This window comes from Xenopus tropicalis, chromosome 4 (genome assembly GCF_000004195.4).
Source record: "Xenopus tropicalis strain Nigerian chromosome 4, UCB_Xtro_10.0, whole genome shotgun sequence".
Lineage (NCBI taxonomy): Eukaryota > Metazoa > Chordata > Amphibia > Anura > Pipidae > Xenopus > Xenopus tropicalis.
In genome coordinates, this window is record NC_030680.2 from 141,964,830 (window position 1) to 141,972,266 (window position 7,437).

The 7,437-nt window shown below is 47.7% G+C and overlaps 1 protein-coding gene across 1 annotated transcript in view; it reads right to left on the minus strand.

Annotated features, from left to right (window-relative positions):
* The window catches only part of LOC100488689, a 31,361-nt gene extending 26,367 nt beyond the window's left edge, over window positions 1-4,994 (minus strand). Inside the window, exon 1 of the mRNA XM_002940512.5 lies at window positions 4,676-4,994. The gene's annotated coding sequence lies outside the window, so the exon portion shown is untranslated. The remainder of the gene's footprint in view (window positions 1-4,675) is intronic.
* Between the last annotated feature and the right edge of the window lie 2,443 nt (window positions 4,995-7,437).

The following is a 7,437-nucleotide window of genomic DNA, read 5'->3' on the forward strand; positions in this document are numbered from 1 at the left end:
TGTGTGCCAAATGGTAGAGTCCAATATTTGAGACCTGACCTGGACCCCTGGGCCACATCCCACGACCCCGGCACACGTTTTAACTTGCTTTGACCCAAACCGACCCGCAACTGCCTTATCCACAACCTGATCCAAGACCCACTGACCACAATCAAACAGGAAGTGCAGTTGCTGCAAACTGGTGACATCATCAGAAGTGGCCAGAGGTAAAAAAACAAAAAAAAAAACATTTAAAACATTTTTCAAAAGGAGCAAAATATATAATATAGGCAAGATAAGAAATATGGACCCATTACCCCGAGCTGCAGCCCACAGACGTGCATCCCAAAATTCTACCCATGACTTGCAGGGTACTCCTTTTTCTTTGAGCGTAACTGACCCGCTGCAGGGACTCAAAACAAATGGGTTTCTAGCTGACTAAAATATAATTTTGCCCCTTTATAGGTCCCTGGTAAGGCCTCACCTTGAGTATGGGGGGCAGTTTTGGGCTCCAGTCCTTAAGAAGGATATTACTGAGCTGGATTGGTAAGTATAGGGTGTGGGTGCTGGGTTTACTTGGAAGGGTTGAACTTGATGGACTCTGGTCTTTTTTCAACCCTATGTAACTATGTAAAGATTCTTTTGAACCAGGATTCAGGGAAATGGGAAAGTTAAACAAAGTGACAAGCCCTCCCATGCAGGACCGGATCTGAACGGTTAAAACCCACTTAGAACGCAGTAAGATACAACGAGAGAACCAGTTTGGCCCAACTATGGATGTGTCAGTGTTACTTATTTACTAAATACTGGGTTGTAAAATCTCCCTGCCCCTCTCCCACTGGCACCCTGTTGGTTTATAGGGGTCTGTGGCACTACTTGCACTCTCACAGCTCTCGGTTGCGCTACTTGCACTCTCACAGCTCTCGGTTGCGCTACTTGCACTCTCACAGCTCTCGGTTGCGCTACTTGCACTCTCACAGCTCTCGGTTGCGCTACTTGCACTCTCACAGCTCTCGGTTGCGCTACTTGCACTCTCACAGCTCTCGGTTGCGCTACTTGCACTCTCACAGCTCTCTGCACTACATACATAATGGAAATAACACCATGACCTATCACTGACGTTTGGGTGCATGGGTGTTTTTACAACCACAAACTAGGACCCAATGGAAAACTGGGGCACTTTAGCAAAGGACCTCATTCCACTGAGCACATAGATAGGTCGGTATGCCTGGTTGCTAGGGCAAATAAGACCCTAACAACCAGATAGCTACTAAATAACCAAACTGAAGATTTGCTGAATGAGAAGCTAAATAGCTGAAAAACCACAAAAATAAAAAATGAAGACCAATTGCAAATTGTCTCAACGTAACTTCATCATCATCATACTTAAAGGGGTGGTTCACCTTTGTTATGGAATGTTATTCCTAGCAACTTTGCAATTGGTCTTTATTGTTTATTTTGTATAGTTTTTAATTCATTTGCCTTCCTCTGCTATACCTTCCCAGCTTTCAAATGGGTCACTGTCCCACTCCGATTCATATTCCAGCCTCTCATTCAACCCACTGCCTGGTTGCTAACGTATGCAAGACCCTAGCAACCCCAATAAGGGGTAATTATATATTAGTTGGGATCAAGTACAGGTACTGTTTTATTATTACAGAGAAAAGGGAATCATTTTACCATTAAATAAACCCAATAGGGCTGTTCTGCCCCAATAAGGGGTAATTATATCTTAGTTGGGATCAAGTACAGGTACTGATTTATTATTACAGAGAAAAGGGAATCATTTAACCATGAAATAAACCCAATAGGGCTGTTCTGCCCCCAATAAGGGGTAATTATATCTTAGTTGGGATCAAGTACAGGTACTGTTTTATTATTACAGAGAAAAGGGAATCATTTAACCATTAAATAAACCCAATAGGGCTGTTCTGCCCCCAATAAGGGGTAATTATATCTTAGTTGGGATCAAGTACAGGTACTGTTTTATTATTACAGAGAAAAGGGAATCATTTAACCATTAAATAAACCCAATAGGGCTGTTCTGCCCCAATAAGGGGTAATTATATCTTAGTTGGGATCAAGTACAGGTACTGTTTTATTATTACAGAGAAATAATGGATCAGTGCCACACTGGCTGCAATAACATTTAATGACATTCATACATTTTGGGCACCAAAAGGAGTGGCACGCCATAAAGCAGGGTGTTGGATTCGGTGGCACGTTTGCCTGGAAAGGTGAGCCAGGACACCAGGACACAGCCTCTATATAAACACGCGTAATGTTTGGATTTCAAGCTGCGTGCAGATCAAGCCAAACCCTCCGCTCCACTCTGGCGGTTCCGCCTAATGCTGGTTCTAACAAGGATACAAATCCTGCCATATACAGAAAGCCAATAGGCATCTTTCTCATCATACCGGAGCATTTGATGCCCAGAGTACCTACTTTCAATTTGCAAAGTATATTTTTCTTTTTGTTCATCAGCAGCTATCTGGTTGCTAGGGTGCACTCTACCCTAGCAACCAGGCAGTGGTATGGACAAGAGATGGAAATATGAATAGAGGAGGGTCTACATAGAATAATAAAGTAATAAAAAGTACCAATGATAATACAACTGTCACCTTACAATAGTTTTTATCTGCAGGGGGCAGCGACCCCCATTTGAAAGCTGGAAATAAAAAGGCAAATAATCAAAAACTATAAAACAAATAAATAATTAAAACCAATTGTGAAATTGCTAGGAATAGGGCAGTCTATACAATACTAATGAGGTAATTTAATAAAAGGCACTAAGTTTGCTCAGGAGCAGTAACCCATAGCAGCCAATCAGCAAGCAGAATTTAGGGTTTAAAAGCAAACATCTTATTTGTAATAATAAAATAAATAATAATTGGTTGCTATGGGTTACAGCTCCTGGGCAAACTTAGTGCCTTTCATTGCATAAATAGGGTAAAAGTTTACTTACAGATGAACCACCACTTTAAAGCACTTTCTGGCCCCAAATAAGAAGAATTTCCCATAATCCCCAAGCTCTTGCCATGACATAGCTGCCCCTATTTTGGCAGTGGGCCCCTATTACCCAATAGCCAGCAGCATGCCCCGATCAACACAAACAAAAGTGCAAGTTCCACAGGGCCCTCCCCTTATCTTCCAGTCCCTCAGTCAAACTGCTGCCTGGTTGCCAAGGTAAATTAGACCCTAGCAACCACATAGACCAAATGCAGGTTGTGGCAGACAATTTGCCTCTGTTATGTACTAATGCTGGAGGGACTGGGCAGGTATAAGTTGAACTTAGAAGGATTTCTGGCAGTAGTGAGACATCTTGCACCTCAGTGTCTAGAAAGTTGCCCGTTGGGGGGTGCTAACAGGCCTGACTGGCCCGAGCCGGGAAGTACAGAATTCCACGTGCAACACCGATCTAACTTGGCGCAGGGATAACAGCGAGACATGATAATGGGCAAACAATGGCCTCCAGCTGTTTTGGAATGACAGCCACACACTACAGACTTTCCAGGAAAGCTGGGAGCCGAGGTTCAATAACAGCTGGAGGGCCGGCCTGGCATTTGTTATGTAAATAAACACTGCCTCTATAAACTGCACTGCCTGATTCTGGGAATGCCAATGGCACTCTGGGGCTTTCCCAGCATGCAGTAGGAATAACGCGACTACCCACATGGGAAAAAAACCCCATGGCAAACCGTATCCGAAATTGCACTTTGTCATAAATGAGCCCCTTTGTATCACTTCAGAAAGTCAATGCAGTAGTAAGTAGCAGTGTTATACCTGGGGCCCACCATCTCTGTCACAAGCCCCACCCCCAGCGTACCCTAACTTTCTCATTGGTGGCCTCAGCAAACACTAAAGGCCCTGGGGTTCCCTCCAGCAGTCCTGCCAGCCCCCTAGCACCCTGCTACATCTCTTATCCCCCCATAAAGTACAGTACAGTCCGACTTGTTGGCCACACCCACTCACAATTCAATTGTGCACCTCAGGAGCAAAAACATAATGAATTCACCCACTTGTTTTGGACTACAACTCCCAGCAGTCACAGTTATGGGGGCAGGCAGAGAGTTGTAGTTCAGAAACAGCTAGAGGGGCAAAGGCAGCCCAACCTGGGCGTACCACACACTGAGAAGCCCCATTGCTTCCAGGCACGGCAGGAGAGGGTTAATAGGACACGTGATGCGGGGCAGAGGGGGCTCACACAGGGGGCGCACAATGTTTATTGTTCAGCCGAGAGCAAGGGAAGCCAAACAAAGAGGCGCGGCTGTCACATACGGTTCTATCCTTTGTGAGGAGCTTGATTGCACCCCCCCACTACACACTGGTATCTCCCAGTACTTACAGAGTCTCCCCTTTGTGAGGAGCTTGATTGCACCCCCCCCCCACTACACACTGGTATCTCCCAGTACTTACAGAGTCTCCCCTTTGTGAGGAGCTCTGATTGCACCCCCCACTACACACTGGTATCTCCCAGTACTTACAGAGTCTCCCCTTTGTGAGGAGCTTGATTGCACCCCCCCACTACACACTGGTATCTCCCAGTACTTACAGAGTCTCCCCTTTGTGAGGAGCTTGATTGCACCCCCCCCCCCACTACACACTGGTATCTCCCAGTACTTACACAGTCTCCCCTTTGTGAGGAGCTCTGATTGCACCCCCCCCGCCCCACACACTGGTATCTCCCAGTACTTACAGAGTCTCCCCTTTGTGTGTTGGCTCAGTCCTAGCGGAAGGAGAGCAGGGTGAGTCCGTTGTACAGAGTGTCCCTTTGTTCTCTCATGTCTCCCTCATCTCCCCGGGCGGCAGGGCATTGCCAGGCTCAGGGGAGCGGTGGCGGCACGGAGTGAAGCAATGGAAATAGGAACATCCCCCACATAAACACCAGCGGCTGAGCAGTGAGAGAATGGAGAGACGTGGGAGCGGGGTGAGGAGCCGGGGAAGTGACAGTGCCTCTGCAGGAGCGGAGCGCCAGGCAGGGACTAATCCGCCCGCCTCACTGTACTACTGCCGCTCCGCCCACATACTCCCTCCCCCGCCCACCGACACGCCTCTTAAAGGAGCTGCGCACTCCCACAGGCAACTTTCCAACTTGACCTGAGCAAAATAAGAACTAGAAATGCTTTCTGCCTGTTCTACTAATGTACAGATAAACCTCTGATTTGATTTCATATTAAACGGATAGCATCCCATCAGTCCCTGCCCCAGTGAGCTTACAATCTAAGGTCCCTATCACATTCCCATCAGTCCCTGCCCCAGTGAGCTTACAATCTAAGGTCCCTATCACATTCCCATCAGTCCCTGCCCCAGTGAGCTTACAATCTAAGGTCCCTATCACATTCCCATCAGTCCCTGCCCCAGTGAGCTTACAATCTAAGGTCCCTATCACATTCCCATCAGTCCCTGCCCCAGTGAGCTTACAATCTAAGGTCCCTATCCCATTCCCATCAGTCCCTGCCCCAGTGAGCTTACAATCTAAGGTCCCTATCCCATTCCCATCAGTCCCTGCCCCAGTGGAGCTTACAATCTAAGGTTCCTATCACATTCCCATCAGCCCCTGCCCCAGTGAGCTTACAATCTAAGGTCCCTATCACATTCCCATCAGTCCCTGCCCCAGTGAGCTTACAATCTAAGGTCCCTATCACATTCCCATCAGTCCCTGCCCCAGTGAGCTTACAATCTAAGGTCCCTATCCCATTCCCATCAGTCCCTGCCCCAGTGAGCTTACAATCTAAGGTCCCTATCACATTCCCATCAGTCTCTGCCCCAGTGAGCTTACAATCTAAGGTCCCTATCACATTCCCATCAGTCCCTGCCCCAGTGAGCTTACAATCTAAGGTCCCTATCACATTCCCATCAGTCTCTGCCCCAGTGAGCTTACAATCTAAGGTCCCTATCCCATTCCCATCAGTCCCTGCCCCAGTGAGCTTACAATCTAAGGTCCCTATCACATTCCCATCAGTCCCTGCCCCAGTGAGCTTACAATCTAAGGTCCCTATCCCATTCCCATCAGTCCCTGCCCCAGTGAGCTTACAATCTAAGGTCCCTATCACATTCCCATCAGTCCCTGCCCCAGTGAGCTTACAATCTAAGGTCCCTATCCCATTCCCATCAGCCCCTGCCCCAGTGATCTTACAATCTAAGGTCCCTATCACATTCCCATCAGTCCCTGCCCCAGTGGAGCTTACAATCTAAGGTCCCTATCACATTCCCATCAGTCCCTGCCCCAGTGGAGCTTACAATCTAAGGTCCCTATCCCATTCCCATCAGTCCCTGCCCCAGTGAGCTTACAATCTAAGGTACCTATCACATTCCCATCAGTCCCTGCCCCAGTGGAGCTTACAATCTAAGGTCCTTATCACATTCCCATCAGTCCCTGCCCCAGTGAGCTTACACTCTAAGGTCCCTATCCCATTCCCATCAGCCCCTGCCCCAGTGAGCTTACAATCTAAGGCCCCTATCACATTCCCATCAGTCCCTGCCCCAGTGAGCTTACAATCTAAGGTCCCTATCCCATTCCCATCAGTCCCTGCCCCAGTGAGCTTACAATCTAAGGTCCCTATCACATTCCCATCAGTCCCTGCCCCAGTGAGCTTACACTCTAAGGTCCCTATCCCATTCCCATCAGCCCCTGCCCCAGTGAGCTTACAATCTAAGGTACCTATCACATTCCCATCAGTCCCTGCCCCAGTGGAGCTTACAATCTAAGGTCCCTATCCCATTCCCATCAGTCCCTGCCCCAGTGAGCTTACAATCTAAGGTCCCTATCACATTCCCATCAGTCCCTGCCCCAGTGAGCTTACAATCTAAGGTCCCTATCACATTCCCATCAGTCCCTGCCCCAGTGAGCTTACAATCTAAGGTCCCTATCCCATTCCCATCAGTCCCTGCCCCAGTGAGCTTACAATCTAAGGTCCCTATCACATTCCCATCAGTCCCTGCCCCAGTGAGCTTACAATCTAAGGTCCCTATCACATTCCCATCAGTCCCTGCCCCAGTGGAGCTTACAATCTAAGGTCCAGTTCAGCAGAAGCAATGGAACAGACGCAATGGCATGCTTAGGCACCTTTAATCAATTGATCAATAAACACATTGTTTGCTTTCATTCGATGCGTTCGCTTTAGTGCCACCACACTCATTGCTGCAACTGTAGTAGGAAGGTCAAGGTTTTGCCTTTAGTCCCCAGGAAGGTTGGTCCTGAATTGAGTTGGGAGTTGTTATCTGGCAGAGCACTAACCGGCCAGAGGGGGCAGAGTTGCTAAAGAAGGTTGTGCTCATAGGTGTTCTCGGTACGCCTCTGGTGCCTGAAAAGATTTCTAATAGTTCAGTCAGAGTAAGAGCCAGGATCAGGGTCGTTAGTAGAGTAGTACATTTGTATAGTAAATTTGAAATGGCCTATACATCCCTGACCCTCTTTACTGCCACTCACCCTTTATAAATATGAACTTACCTCTGCTC